Here is a 12157-nt window from a genome sequence, read left to right as displayed (position 1 = left end):
ACAGTGTACTTAACCTTGTGCCCTCACCTAGTAATGTGCCCACACCAAAATTTTCAATCACAATGCTCTCAGGCTTTTGCAAGTTCAGATCTTATCTGAATGACTTTGCTCCAGACTCACCTTTAACAGCAACTCAAAGGAGAGACCCCAGTGGTCATGTTTTGGATTTTATATCTAGCCAATGACCCAAGCTAACCTCCATTAGCTTGTGAAATCTTACAAGTTCACCATCCAAGATAAAGAAATAAGGAAAACAGGAGATGCATGGTTGGAAAAAAAGAAAAGTAGCTTGTTCTTTTGGGGTCAGCTCAGCATAACAGACTAACTCCACTGGCTGCGGTATTGATAACCTTGAAAAGAAATGTTGATGGAGTGAAACCACTGTGTTAACCTGCACCTGGGCTGGAGTTAATACTAATTCTGGTCTGACAGCAGTTATTCTGAAGATCTCATATGGACTATACTGGCTGGCTGCCACCCATTACCTTAGTGGTTATTAAGTTGAGCTTTTACAATTTGTTTCTTTCTCAGCCAGTGTGTGCTCAAGCTTTCCCTGAGCTATTGTCAGTTTGCGTACTTTAATATATTGTGGCCTGAAGACCTCTAATACACAATACCACCATATAAGTTTTCATCTTGTTGAATACTTAATAATTTACCAGTGCTCATATATAACTGGTGGCTTTCGAAGGCAATACATCATGTTATGCTTTAGGAAACTGAATCCTTTGTTCAAGCTTATAAGCGAATACTGTTCCGATATCACAAAGACACTTAAATATCTCTTGGGTTCAAGCCTCATTCATCTTCTTTTACATTATCTCAATGCAGCCCTGTGCAAAAAAAAAAAAATATAGATATATATATATGTTGTAATTGCACTTGATGCTTAAATGCTCATAAAAGGGCGCTTAGGCTTTAGAGAGAAATGTCTTTGCAACATGCAAAAAATCAGCAGGCAGCACTGTGATGGTGTGTTCCCCCTCATCTTTCTTCCTTCAGCTTCTTCCTTTGGACTGACTTCACACACAAGGCCTTACTCAGGAAGACAGAGAGCAACAGTATTAATGATGACCACAAATCTGTCTCAAACTAGGAGAGGCTGAACGAACTGATAGACACCTGGCTCAACAGCTGAGGACCATTGAGCATGTGCCTAGAGCCACCTATGACTACTAGTCAATCCAATCCTCTTACCCCATAATTATCAAGCAGTCCAAAAGCACCTTTGAGTTTACTTGTGGGACAGGTAGCAGCACAACATGATCTCCCCTTGAGTAGGAGGGGCCTCTCAAGGTTATGCCTGTGCAGACATCCCTTATGCCTTGATGTCAAGATGCCTTGCAGATATAGATCCCCAGTGAGTGATTAACTGTTTCAGGCTTTGTTAGCTCATAATTTCGTGTCCTTCATTTTAAGACTTTTTCCTTTGCTAAGATTGCCTTTGATTGTGTACATATAATCCCTTAGACATAAGCTGTTGGCCAAGTCTGGGACTGAGAGTGGATCCAGCTGCGCCTCAGCTCCTTACTTCTATGGCTCAGGCTCTTTAGAAAGTAAAGCGTTCTGCTCTAAATCTCATGATTCAGTGGGAGGGTCTCCTTTATAAATGTGTTTACTGTACCCTCTATGTGATAAATGTGGTCCAGTCATCTCAAATCTTGTGAAGCTCTTGTGTTGTTTACAATTAAGCTTCATTAAATTACTATATTGTATTCATATCAATAAATATATTCTAGCTTTTCTCTTATGAGTGCAGAATAGTGCAGATCTCTCCATCTGCAACAACTACGTACCCTCAGTACCGGGCAGAAAAGATGCAGGATTTCATTCTGCTTAGCATTAAGATGGTGCAGATAGCCTGTCATCCAGTGTCTGTTGCTAACAACTGAGCAGGTATAAGTTAATGAGCCGCTTTTAATGTTGTGAACACAAATCCTTTGTTGTTGACTACTTTGTTTTCCAGAAATTCATTTTCCTTTGGATTGTCTTTCAAAGGGTTCTTTAAATAGTAGAAGGATGGAGAGTTTGGCAACTTATATGGGTAAAGCTTCTTTCTCATAACTATAACATGATATTACCCTGTCCTTTTCAGGGGCAAAAAAATTATCTTTGGAAAAAAACAAGAAGGCAAAAAACTAACAAAAAAATGTGAACAAAAACCCAAATATCAAAAAGCTGTAATCCCAAAGCTAAGAACTTGCTGTCAGGAGTTACTTAGTAGTACTGTGATCAGAACAAGTGATATCTCAAATGAAATACAAGCAAAAAAACCAAAGCTTTCTGCAGACTGTCAAAACAGCACCAACAGTATCAGCCTCCCTGGAGCATAGCTCAATAAAAATAGGGAGAAGAAATCAAATATCTGCATTCAAATCCTGAAGTGTGGTGTTTTTGCTTGTTTGTTTGTTTGTTTTTTGTTTGTTTTTTGTTTGTTTTTTGTTTGGGTGACCTGACAAGAAGATACGTGGTTGAATGGATAAGTACCAGTGAACTTTTCTGAAAGGCTTGGAAATGACATACTCTTTTGACTGGGCACAGAGTTAATTTTGAACACTTTAAATAGGCAAATTTATCTCCTTCAAGGTAAAATAGAATGTTCGGTAATTAAACAATATCATCTCTCCTGATCTGCAGGCAGTTGTCTGCAGCAATTCTGCTGAGCTTGCTCTTTGAGGGAAGATAAGAATTTATCCATTAACTGTTGCCTTGAAGTGACATTGCAACTTTAGAAAACAGTTTAAATCTGTTATTTCTTTTTTTGTTTCTTCTCTACCTCTAAATGAAAATGCATTCTCTGACATTAAAGAAGAAAGGATGGCACAGATATATCTGTGGCAGACATCCCAGGAATCAAGAGTACAATAAAAGATTAAAAACGTTCATTTGGTGTAGAGAACAAAAAGTAAGCTTGGAACCTAGCTTAGCCACATGCTAAGCACGATCTGGCTTTTGGTATAGTCAAAAGAAGTCAGAATTATGTCTGTCTTTGGGAATTTGGCCATAGTTAAGATATTTATAGGTTTATTCATCCCCTTTTCCATTCCTTTTTTTCATCCTTTCTTCCTTCTCCCAGGCCTTAATTCTGTAGCCTGACTCAGTCAAAAAGCTTGTCCGACCAAAGAGGACACAGTGGGATGTTTCATCAGCCAGCTGATGATCAGCTCTTCCACAGGAGGAACTAAACCCAGAAAGAATAAAGGCCTCAACCCTCAGTGGCCTGTGGGTCTGAGAGTGGGTGTGCTTTCCATTTAGGAGGGAGTCTCCTTTCCATCACTCTTCACTTCTTTGAATGAAAGCACTTTCTCCGTGCTGGTGGAAGAGTTCAGCCCTGACACCAAGGATAACAACTGGCTCTGGGCAAAGTCCTCAGGAAATTTAACTGAGGAGTATTAACCCTCACAGGCTTGGTTTTAGAATGAATGAATAGGTGTTTGCCATCTAACTGCTTTGTAGTTGTCACCCATCTTGAACAGAGAACAATGTGTCTGTTTTAACTGAAAGAGTCACAGGAAGAACGGTAAGTAAATATAAATAGGAAAATAATCCTTTAAAAATAAAATGACATCATCTTCTCTCATGCTCCTATGTAATTACTTTACATAGTTTATGTACTACTCAAATTGGATGTTAAGGCAGAGTTGTTTAAGTAGTACAAATGCAGTTAAGTATCTGTCTCTGGAAATTGAGTTTCATATTTCTTTATTTTCTCTCATAAAATGCCAATGCAGGAGCAGAGAGAGAGAATGGTTTACATTTATGAAAGGTGCCAAAGGCTGAGAAGAAATACAGTGCTTAGCACAGTGCAGGAAAAGAAGAGAAAGCAAGAAAAATAGACTCTGTTGCTCCAGCTATAAGACACTATGTATTTCAGTTCAAGACTGTGTTGTCTCATGTGCTGAATCTTCCCTGATGGGGTGTTCTGTAATCTTCTCCTTTCTAAGAACCATTTATCTTATCAATACATCCCTTCAGAATGTAGGCAGCAGAAATTTTGGCTTAAGTTGTGGTTGCACAATAATGTAAATCTAATCTTGCAGAACTTAACACTGGATGAAAAACACATGTCTTTTTTCTTCCTGTGGCACAAAGTCCTGATCTACCTCATTCTTCTGATTCAAGTGTGTTTAGGAAACATTGGCATGCGAACTTCTGGCTTTACGGCAGACCAGCCTTGCTTGTGCCTCTGCTGTCTTCTACCATATTGGCACCATCTGCTCTTCCCTCAGTCAGTTCAAATCCAATATTAAGCTGACATAAGCTGTGTATTGTGTGTGCTGGCTTCTTTGACAGAATTTGGCAATTTCAAGGCATGTCAAATATAGAGATTCGCCTAAACAAGTCCAAATTTGTGTAATACTTTGTTAGCACAAAGGGCTGTAATTAACAGTGATGGGCAAGTGAAAAGGGGAAAACTGTGGGACTGGATGCATTTGTAATGATTTCTACTTTTGGAACTGGCTTATCGAAGTTCTGCACTCTGTGAAGAAGTGCTAACTGAATAGGATTATGTGTCTTTTGGTGAATGATTCTTTTCTTGTATTAAAGATTTTTGGAGTTGTGTAATAGAGGCATGAATTCAGCTTCCATCTTATGTGATTTAACAGAGTGAAAAGAAAAATGAGCCCATCAGTAAGGATTTGCTGGTCACTATATAAATAAGTTGAAATGATATATAGTGGAGAACAAGTAACAGCTAAAAGACTTACATCTGAAATTAAAGATGAACAGCTTCTTGCTCAGGAACTTGTCTAAGTAAACATACTTGTAAAATTAACATGAGTGTCTGTTATATTTCTGTGCTTGATATAAGCCATTAACAAATACCAATATGTGGTGGGTACTTCTCATAATAGCCTTGCAGTCTTTTTTCTTTTGCATGTTAATGTCTGCTGATATATATTTGCTGACATCAAGCTTTTCTAATCCAATGTTAATTTAATCAGTGCTATATTTGTCAATAGCACATTTCTATATATTAATAAAGTGAAATCAGTGTAATTATAGGAAAGCAGAGAAATAAAGGATGGAATCCAAATACAAGAGTTATAATGGCAAAGCAGTTTCCATGACATGGCATCTGAAGATCTTGGTTTTTAGCTGGAGGTGAGCTAGTGCCTCACATGCAGTGAAGATATTACTCTCCAGAGCAATCAGGTTGTAGGGTAGTTACATGACTCTCACTTAGATGTGATGTTGATTTCTATAACCCATGATAAAACAGTCTGCTTTAATTACTGACAGGCCATTCCACAAATAGTTCCCATTATATGTGTCTTTTGTTTGAAGTCTTTCTACACCTGCACTTAGTCTGACACGTCTGTTCTTTTAGGTTGTTCTGTAACATCAGACAGATACAAAAGCTTTAATTTCAACCCCTTCCTCAGTCCCATGCCAATCTTGAAAATGTTGGCTTTTGTGACTTGCCTGTCAGTTCACTGGCAATAAAAGGAACAATGCTGGCTCTCAGCTGCTTGTTGTAATATCTTATCACTACGTAGTTTGAGATCAAATGTGACACGTTAGGTCAGTACATGAAGTTATCAAGGGATACAGTTGGAGGGCTTTTCAGAGTACATGAGGAAAGTGATCTTGGATGCCGTTTAATCTATTAGTCAGGTTTTGATTTCCTATTCATATGTACGTCTGTGCTTGATGCTTCACTGTGTGAAGTTATTTTTAGCATCGCAAATTTTTGGCGTCAGAAAAAATCTAAATGGTTTCCTTTCAGATTTGTGAGACATGAAGTGGCAGCCTGAGCTTCCCACTTTTGAATTAATAGGGGCCAAGGACTTTTATTATTGAGCCAAATGGAAGCAATTTTTCTTTTGCTGAATTATTTCTCCTTTGCAGTGACTGTTCAGAAGTCTGTACCTCCTAGTTAAGTTTCGACAAGAACATCTTAGGAAACTGTTTCATAATTAAATGTTACATTTTCAAGTTAAATTCAACTTTACCACAAAGAAGTTCTTATTTCTTATCTTTGTGCTCTGCACTCAGAAAGTCATTATCTGAAAATGACCTTATTTGTAGTTATAACTGTATGCATTTAAATAAAATCCCCCAGACACAGAAAAATTATTGGAGGGAAGGGAGAGAAAAGAACAACAAAGAGGTGAACCAATTATTTAACACATAAAAATAAAAATTGTTTATATTAACATGAAATGCTCACTGTAAAAATAAATGTTTCAAAAATATTTTTGGAAATGTTTGGATTCTGGATGGCCTTCAAACAAGATGACAAAGAAAGGTCTGGGCTTGGTTTTATATGTAACAGAATTTATTGAGTTAAAGTATGAATAATTACAAACTATACAGTACAGTCATGACTAGGTAACTTGTTTTGCATTTTTATTATGTTTTTAATTTCTTGTAGAGCTTTGTTGTTCATGCCCTGTGTGCTGCTCTTGCACTTTTCTTGCACTGCTCATTCAAGTAATTTAAATAGGCTAGATGAAAGAGTATTATTTTAATAATTTATTCCATAAATGTTTTAAAATCTTTAATGTAAATTTTAGTAACTTTTGCTTTTTATATGAAAACTAGCCCTCTTTTTTTTTCTTTTTTAAACTGCACATTAGCACTTCTTCCTAGTGTTTTGTACTACAAGAACAATATATTAATTGTTCTTTCTACTGACCTATTGTAACTTGATGGTGAAGAATATTATCTGAGCTCATGAATCTATTATATTAACAAGATAATTTAGGTTTTCAATATTTTTGTAGTTCTAGCTAAAATAAGTGAACAGCACATCTTCTGCTCTTTCTTGTACAGACAAATTAAACCTACACTTTGAGATGAAATTTCTAACAATATAATGATTTTATGTATTTTGCACTAGATTTTGTATTCCACTCATGTCCAGATGCATGAAACCACAAATAAATGTTTGCCAAGCAGAGGAATGTAGCTTTAAAGATTATTCTGACAGTAGTTCTCTAATGCTCTACTGTCATTAAATAGACTATAGCAAAGAACAAATTCATTTACCTTCATTTAGCTTTTCAATGCATTTGGAAGTAAAATCCGGAAGATGAGTTATGGATGTGAGATGAGCTGTAAGAAGTCATAGCATGGCGTGTGTTGAGGCAGAAGCATCCAGCAGAGCTCCCATGAAATGTCAGTTTTGGAGGAAAGAGAAATTATGTTTTTCAAAAAAGTGATGGTAACCAGAATTTAACAGTAGTAGTCACTCACATTTGTATGACTCCAAATAGAGGCAGTATGGTCTTCTAGTACTCCAAGTTATGTGCAACAGGATCTCAGTTTAGGACTAGTGCAGGAAAATCTTTACCTCTCACTGATATTTGCTGCCTGCAGTTGGCTGTACTCTGTAATCATTTGTTTTCTGTCTGCAGTGCTGTTTGTGAAAGCTAATGGAGAAAGTTCTTGTAAAGACTAAAGCCTCAGGTTCCATTAGATGTGCATGACCTTAATTCTCCTGCATTGCTATAATACCCTGAAATTGGGCAGATTCAGTTATATTTTGACACAGACAGATATGCAAAGATATTAAACAAGGATAGAAGTTTCCTATTAATATACTTCAGACTCCATATTTTCTTACGTAACTTGTTTCATAAATTTATATTCTAATGTGGAGAAATCCAAGATTACCTGGTACTGGAAGATGTATCTTGATCTCATTTAACAATTTACATTACAGTAATTCAGTGATTTATCCAAAAATAAAAGCAACTGATGATAAACTAAATGTCTAGTATGACAAAGCAATGGAATTTTGCGTCTTAAAACTTGTAATGATTAAAAAAGATACATAACAAGTTGCAGTAGCAAACTGTTCAAATATTATCATGAAATCTTTTTTAGTTTTCATCCTAGTAATTAACAAAAATCATGAATTGCAAAGCTACACAATGTATTTCCACACAGAGGTTCTAAGAAGGAATATGAGTATTGAGTGTATAAAACATCAAAGCTTTTGAAATCATTTTATGCTTAACCCTCAGATGTGGTTAAAATCAGAAGAAAGTTTATGAATCCTTTCACAAAAACATAGGCAGATTTCTCCGAAGTAGTTTTCCAGCCAAATCATTTTCAAACAAAGTCAGTTGCAGTTTGCAAATCTTCTGTTAACAGGGATGGACTTTTATGAACCCATAAAACTTCAAACCTGAGGCTCAGCTTCAGAATGTCCAATGTGCTTCAGACCTTTCTTTTTAAAGGTTTTGGAACAACACATCAATGTTTTTGTTCATTAACAACCAAAATTTCTAGAACCTTTAAGATAAGTGTTCCACTGGCAGGTGTCCAGTGCTGCCTTTCCTGTCCTGCGAAAAAGGACATGAGACAAAGGTGATGTTGGTATGATCAGATTGGAAAGTAGCAAGCAGTTATCCTACCAACTGTTCCTAGTCTGCAGAATCACTGGCATGTTTATAGGAAAGCAGTTCATAAAATTCATTTTTAACTGTTTCCTAAGGATGGAAAAAAAATAACTTATCTATTCATTTCCCCTTAATGCTGTGTTTTGACTTAACTCAGCAAGATCTAAGAACCACTCAGTTTCTCATTCTAAATGGGATGAGGGAGAGAACTGCAAACAAAACAGAACCCATGAGTTGAAATAAAAACTATTTATTAAGAGAAAAAAAGAAAAAAAATGCAATGATAACAATGTGTGTGTGTGTGTATGCAATTACTTGCCATTTGTTGTCTGATGCACAGCTAACAATACAACAGCCTGCTGATCAACACCCTACTAGCAACACAATGCAACGCAATATCTTTACAACTGATGCCCAGCAACCTCCATGATGCAGTTGACTCTTGGCCAACTCTCCACAGCTTGATAGCCTTCTTCATGGTGTCATGTGGTATGGAATAACCTGTTGCCTAGTTTGGGCCATCTGTCCTGGCTCTACCCTGTCCCCTGCTGCTGTGCCAGAAAGGCAGTTCATTCTCACTAAGTGGACTTGCCCTGCCCATGCTCCCATTATTCAGAAACAACCAAAACCTCAGTGTGAAGTTAATATTGTTTTAGCCGAGACTTGAATGTGCAGCTAGCTAGCAAAAGCAAAGTGCTGCAGAATGTGTTTTTACAACTTACTCCTTTGTCAGCATATTTCCACTGAAGGTGGAACCAGACCACAGGGTTTTCTCTGTAGATAAGCCCCAAATCCATTACCTTTGGAATGTGTGAGAAGTTACTTTTCACTGCTGTCCACTACAGTGTCAGGAAAGGCTGTCTGAGGTGGCACTGTATCTCATAACTTCGCTAGTATGTATTCATATTAAATTATGAACCAGTGAAAAGAAAGTGGTGTGGTTGAGGATATCTGTCATTTGGTATGCAGTATAGAAGGTAATGTAAAGATGACTGCATTTTAAGTTACTATAAATTTTCCTTCTGGCTCTAATTTGGCTTATTTATTTTTTCAAAGGCAAGCCCAAGTATATTAAAATTTTTTCTTTCTGTCACTAATGGGATACAGGAGAAGTCTTGCTATTCTTTCTGTATGCTGCAAAGCTATCAGAACGATGACATCCAAAGAACTGATACAAGAGCTTAACACTTTGTAATTCACTTGCAATACCACCTCTAACGCTTCCAACATTTAACTTCAAAGTAATCATAAATAAGAGTTCTTACCATAGATTAGCGTGAATATTTTTAGTTTTACATTAATTTGGAGTGCTGGGACTCCTGCCAATCAAAATAAAAATTGGTTCAATCTCTTTCTTTAGAGACGTTTAAAATTTATCTTAGCAGAGAATCAAACCTATATAAGATCACATGTATAGGAAATTATTTACAACATCTGCTTTAGGCATCACGACTAGATGCTCTGAATATCGTTCTTTGGAGGTTGCTTACCTTTTCCCCCTGACACAGAGGTTTACTGAGGTTGAGATAAATTTCCATCCTCTTTTGTGTATTTGGTGTAGTGAAGACAATGCAGTACTAAAAATTAGGCTTCCACTGGAAAATTTCATAGGCTTTTAATTAAATATATTATCTACATGATTGATAATATTTAAAACAAATCATAGATGATCTTACAAAGTTTTTTGGCTATATGACTATGATTTTGTTATTTCATTGTTACCACAGAGGTGGCCAAATTTAGTGTTTTACTGCTTTCTTTGACATAATAATTAAAAAGGGTTTTGAGAATATACAGTTTGGGAAATCACTCTGGATTTAATAATTATTCACTTCTAATTTGTGTAACAATGCTACTCTTTTGTTTTGTGTTGAATCTTGTTCTCAGATAGAGGAGTGACAAACATTAATAATGTCATGTTAACATAACTCATTAATGTCTTCTAATAGTCATTAACTTTGTAAGAAAGTATTTCTCTTGAAACAGCTGCAAGTTAAAAATAAATAGATGAGAAAACATCTTCAGGAACAATCTACACCTTGCATATGCATTCATATTTTATGATCATTGTACTTCTATACTTGTTACAGGACTGCTTACTCATAGTATAAATTCTAATGGAGTAATCAAAATATGTTATTTTCAATTCTCATTTGGTATTTGCTGGTCTTACAGTTGTAAGGTCATTTTATGAGGAGACATTGACTTTGAGTATAAATTTTCCTCATTGTTGATAGGACATGGCTGTATTATTTATACATTGTGAATTATACAATGTTAGAAATTTTCCCTGAGAATTTAGTTGTTCACTGAATTAATGATTTGTCTAAAATGCAGAAGCACTTTACTTAAGCTAACCTGACCTACCTGGAGTTACACACTATTTACAATTTACAACATGAATCTACTTTCTTCTATCTCAATGACCTGTCATCTTTAGTATTTACCACTACCTTAAGTATTGTGTCAGTTTGATTTCTCCCCTAATATCTAGGGCCAACTACTGCTTTCTGTGGCAACTCCTTTGGAAATATAGCTTCAGTACAGTGATTTTCAGTTAGATCAGAAGGACTTAACTGTTTCCATTTAATATATGTAATGTTGTTTCTGCTTTCTGTTAGTTTTTTGTTGTTTTTTTTTTTTTTAGTTGGAGGTAATGCTTCTTGAGCTAAGAAACTTCCATCTGTAGTTTGTGTATTCTGTAGTGACTGTTATAATGGCAACATTAGACTTCCCTTCTGACTTGTCTCTGTGCTATTTACCACTCCTTTGTAGTCAAGATAGATACTGAAGGATTTGGATCTTAGATGAGCAATTTGAATATCATCCAGTCACAGTGATTGTCTGAATCTTTGAAGGCATTGATATTCCCAAAAGCACCTAGTTAACCTTTGGACAGAGGTTGAGTGAGAAATCAGAGAGACGTGAGGTTAGGCATCTATCTCTGTTAAGGCTTACCGTTTTATTTTGTTTTAGCTCTCCCCTATCTCCTAAGAATATTATGTGGGAGAACTGTAGTTCACTATAGATTTTGGATATTGTGGCCATAATATTTATATTCCCGTACAATATTCTTGGAGTAACCAGGAGTTATTTCTGCTGTAATATAAGGTATGCTTTTGCAATATTTTTTCTCCTTGATTCCTTCAGTCACATCTCTGAATTTTCAGAATTCTTGCTGCAGCCATACATAACGGAAAAAAACTCACATTTTTTTTATTAGTTAGGTAGGAAAGTAGAATCAAAGTTTTAAAGTCCCATCAAGTCCTTTCTCCTACTGTTTATCATTCTGCAGGCAGGCAGGATTCCCACGTTGTTTGAATAAATTGTTCCTTTCTTGAAGTTCAGTGCAATCCCACAGAGTTCAGCTATCTCCAGAGTAATGGTTGTTGCTGTAGCTACTTCTTATGGGAAATACTCTTCTAAACTAAAACCTCAAAGTAGGTAAGTGACTCTTTACTGCACAAGTTGTAGAAATATCTGATAAATAACTAATCAGTGCAGAAGGTTTTTCAACAGCAATTCTCCAAAAGGATAATGGTATTATTGAATTGGTAATGAACATACCAAAAACCATATTCTCTTCCACTCACAACTCATCAGTCATTATTGCAGACAGATCTAGCAGTATCAATAATATCTCCAGTTGAAAATCTTTAGCAGCAAGCCATGCAGGCTCTGTGTTACTGTTTTAGATATTCTAGCGTAGATTTATATTTTTCTTTGCCAGCATCTGGCTGCTGTACTACTTTTTTCTTTTTTTTTTTTTTCCAGTAGAAATAGTTTCTCATGACCTCGAGCCC

The sequence above is a fragment of the Lagopus leucura genome, unplaced genomic scaffold, assembly GCF_019238085.1.
Source record: "Lagopus leucura isolate 7727_CA_CO unplaced genomic scaffold, USGS_WTPT01 Super-Scaffold_100157, whole genome shotgun sequence".
Taxonomy (NCBI): Eukaryota; Metazoa; Chordata; class Aves; order Galliformes; family Phasianidae; genus Lagopus; species Lagopus leucura.
This window is presented reverse-complemented; position numbering follows the sequence as displayed.